At 32.8% G+C, this 4,501-nt stretch overlaps 1 non-coding gene across 1 annotated transcript; it reads left to right on the top strand.

The window, feature by feature from the left end:
• The first annotated feature begins 329 nt into the window (after window positions 1-329).
• Window positions 330-401, top strand: TRNAG-UCC (transfer RNA glycine (anticodon UCC)). Its single transcript has one exon. It is a non-coding gene; the product is annotated as a tRNA-Gly (tRNA).
• The last annotated feature ends 4,100 nt before the right edge of the window (window positions 402-4,501 follow it).

Genomic DNA, 4,501 nt, shown 5'->3' with positions numbered 1-4,501 from the left:
TTTGTATTTATTCTACATATAATTTGTTAATTTGTTTACCCACAAATGTCCAATTATAACATAGTTGAAAAGTAACAACACTTTCACAACACTATATATTATATTACTTTTGTAACATAAGCAGTTCGATAATTAGGTACCCCGTAAACGTCACAATATTTTTGAAGTGAAACTTCTTTACGCGCGTCATGCAATTTCGAGGACCGGAGTAAAACCGACTCATGACCGAAACGAAAATGCGGGTACCCCCACCACCGATTAAAGTTCATTTGATCTAGTCAAAGTTTTGAAGTAACATATAAATGCTTCTTAGCTCATCCCGACAACTGGCGTTGGTGGTGTAATGGTCAGCATAGTTGCCTTCCAAGCAGTTGATCCGAGTTCGATTCTCGGCCATCGCACATTATTTTTTTGTTTTTAACGCCTTTTTCATTCAATATCTTATTTTTTAGTAGGTCAGAACATTTTTTAAAAGAAAATAATATTGCAAAATAATAAAAACACTTATCTCACTGTGATAAAACATTACTCCGCTAGAGCGCGCTTTGCGTTATTGTGTTGGATTGAAATTATTATCTAATCCGTATATTATGATAATTGTATTACATTTATTTAATTAATTTATTTATTTTGATAATATGTAATAATTTACAGAAAAAAAAATTAAAACTATCTCCCTCTGATAAAATATCCGTTCGCTAGAGCGCACTACGCGATCTTGTGTGGGATTCTATTTCTGTACATTGTACATTATTTTTAAAAATATATTATATTTTGGGTGTGATGTAGGTAACATTATAAAACATAACAAGCTCTCATATTTTCAGAACCTACATAATATAATCAATTTATGCGGCTTTGCTTACAGTTGGTGCTCAGCGTGGTTGGCTTTCAATCAGTTAAGCGAGGTTCGATTCTCGGCTGTGGCATTTTTGAAGTGAAACCTTGTTGAGGTGGGGGAGCCGCTCACGAACGTTCTCTCTCTTCTCTTCTTTCCTCTCTCTCAGACACCAGCGAACTGCGCCACGCCAAGCATCAGCTGAAACTAGAAGTTTCACTTCTGTCTTGCGTAGGCTTGACACACCCACTTTTTTTTATTTATTTAGAATTTACGGAACAAGTGCCATTTACATACAAAATATTTTATTTTATTTTTTACATATACATAGTGCAGTATTAAATTTTAATGAGAAAAATTAAAGAATTAAATTTAGTTAAAACATAACAAAAAGAAAGAAAAATAACAGTTAAGAAAGAAGCAATAACAATAGACTGTTATGTAGTGACCTCATTAAAATTAGTAGAGTTAAAATGTATTATTAGTGCAGCTTTATACTTTACAAGGGGAATTTTAAAAGTATCTGCGATTTTAGCATAAAAGTTCCCAAGTGTGTGCAATCTATTTAAAACTGAGTTATATCCTGAGACTGTGGTAAGATTGTCACAATAATACATACTAGAGGACCTTGAAATAATGGTAGGTACATGAAATTGAATCAACATTAATATGTCAGGGCTATCCAACAGATAATTTTCCAGTGTTACAATCAATCAAGTCAATTTTAAATAATTTATGTGTGATGTTTTTGTATAATCCCAATTTTGGAAAAGACGTGGAATTATCGGACATTAGTAATGTAATTTTTTAGGGTTTTTCTTGTAAACACTCCATAAAGAATAACTGCATTAATTGGTGTTAGAAGGTGCTGCTGGGATAAGCCATTTGTAACGCACTCAAAGGTTATGTTATTTAGGACAGTTAACTTTTAGGCATGTGCTGAACTCGATAGACAGTGTGCCTCAATATTTTGAATCTGAGCTTCTGGAACACAAGATAAGCCCAGATTGGTGTAAAGGAAACAAAGAAATCGTCCATTGCAGTTGGGGTAAAAAAGTATGCTAGCTTCTGGAAGCTTAACTAATAATATCAATGTTAAAATATAAAAATCACAATATTGTATCCAGCGGTGTTCTTCATATTACAAATCTATACACACTGTCTGAAGTATTATTTTACACTGAGCATAATTTCATAAAAAGGTAGATTCTACGTATTTTTTATTTTTGTGACAATTATTCTGGTCATGGTGACATTTTAGGATGGGTACATTGGGTGGGTAGGACAATTGCATGGTTTAGTTTTGAGGTTTACCATCCATCAAGTCTTTGAGAATAGATGCATACTACTTAATAACACATTGTACTTGTATCTGATTGCGCAACTTTTGATGTTAGTGAAAGTCTAAACATATTTATATATATGTCTATATAATTTTTAAAACGCTGTCGATAATAACCATCGTAAGGTGCACAGCGCCCATTAGGTGGTTGAATAAGTCAACAACACTATAGCAAGTTGACTTTTGACTAGTTGACGATTCATATAATATTATATTGAACACATTTTAAATAAAAATTAAAAATAATGGACAATACATATATATGTATATATATTTTTAACAACACCAAATTATTATCAAGAATACTAATTTCGGTTGTCCGTGCGTCTTGCGTAACGCTGTTCCATGCTCAAAAAATTTGCATTGAATTTGCGAGTCATTTTTAAAATTGTAACAGATTGTGTAAAAAATTCAGAGAAACTTTATGGTACCTGTCTACATTATGATATATTAACAATTTTTTTTGTGATATTTTCAAAATTGGAACTGATTTTTGATGAATTCAGAGTATCTCGTGATTTTTCACGGGTCTACTTAAAAGTGTGGTAAAAATGTTTGATAATAAATATGCGGTGATTACGCGATATCTATTGAGTTTCAGCACTCTCTTTTCGAAACCCAATCTTGCAGAAAATTTTAAAAAGTCATCAAAATTTATTATTATTATTATTTTTACTCTCAATAGTAAATTATTGTTGAAATTAGAGGGCCTACATTTTTTTCTTTTTCATATAACGAATATTTCGAAACTCCAGATCTTACCACAGATGTCACTTTAATAAAAACGATTGCTATGGTGGCTCCAGCTGTGAAACTCAGTGCAAATTTCAAAAAACAGGGCTCTCAATTTGAGAGTTTCATGTAATTTATAAATTACAAGGTTTTCTGAGTTATTGTAATTTTTTTCGAAAACGGTTTACTCAGAAGATACGAGTATGTTTTCACCCCCTACCTGCCAGATATAACCTTCTTCCCCAACTCCCTACAATGCCTCCCCCGTCAAGGCTTATCAAATCCCCCAAAGCCTTACTCGGGGACGTCCTTCAAGATTACGTCTACGTCTTAGATCTTTCGGCGAAAAATCACTGCAAAATTTTAATGCTAATATCATAATGTCTCTGAGAATAGTCTCTTCGTTATGAAGTATGATTTTACGAAAGGAAATCCTTACATTATAATATTCAAAACGACAAGAGGTGTTTTAAAGCTCTAGCTGGATTCTGAAGCCTTGATAACATATAAATGAACACATAAACAATGTCACGAAACATCTTTCAAGTGTATTAGTATATTTTAAGTGTGAATATTATATATGTAACGTTTAGTTAAAGTTTATGATGTAATACATTTTTTTCCTTGTGTCCTGTGTTGTTTTTCACCAATGGCGGCTCGTAACTTGTCCCACGTTGATAATTTTTTATTGAATTTTAGTTTCTTTCAAAACAAATACTTAACCCTTCCACTATGGAGGCCGGTAATTAACTTCCCCAAAACGAGAGTTTTGTGCGATACCTATTTTTTTAATATCAGAAAAATTATTCGGTAATTGTTATGCATATTAAAAAAAATATCCTGTCACCATTTTTTTAAATGTCCACCAATAATCCCCCCTCTCTCTCTCCTTTTAAGCGAGTGGGGTCGTAAATGGTGCATTTTACTAGACTAAAATAATATTATGTGTTTTCACAGTTCTAACTTTTAAAGTTTTGCATAACTTTATAATTTACAAAGGCAAATCTGGGCCGTTGACCGGTTAAGACAGTAGAAGATAACTAATAAATATACGAGTGTTACTAGAGAGGGCCCAATGATTAAGAAACACGATCGCTCCACGATATGTTTTTAGGAGATCCTTTGGGCACGTAAAGGTTAAGCACACTAAAAAAATTATGCCATTATATCTTTGTTTCAACTTCTTGTGAGACGCATCTTTAATCCACGGCTTAAAACGTTTTTTGAACTTGCTTTCGTAAGAATTCAAATTCACCAGAGATCACAAATCGTTTAAAAGAAACTTTTTCTTCCATTCCATCTTGGTTAAAAACTATATTTTCGTTTGAAATTTTACATCGTTTGCGTTTTTTTTTCAAGGCAAGAAACCGAATTCTTTTATGAAATATGGCGTAATCAAGATACAATCGAAGATTCAAAATATTCACCGCAAGAATTACCTCCCACAAAAGAGTCCCAACTGCTCCCAATCGTTTGGAGCCAATGAGACCATGGTATCTCCAATTGGGGTATGTTGTTATGAGGCTGAAAGTGAATATGGGAAAGTACCTGACTATTCAGATTCACCAAACATGGCTAAAGCCATTTCA

The sequence above is a fragment of the Hesperophylax consimilis genome, chromosome 24 (assembly GCF_061612785.1).
Source record: "Hesperophylax consimilis isolate HC1 chromosome 24, BYU_Hcon_1.0, whole genome shotgun sequence".
NCBI lineage: Eukaryota > Metazoa > Arthropoda > Insecta > Trichoptera > Limnephilidae > Hesperophylax > Hesperophylax consimilis.
This window is presented reverse-complemented; position numbering and strand designations above follow the sequence as displayed.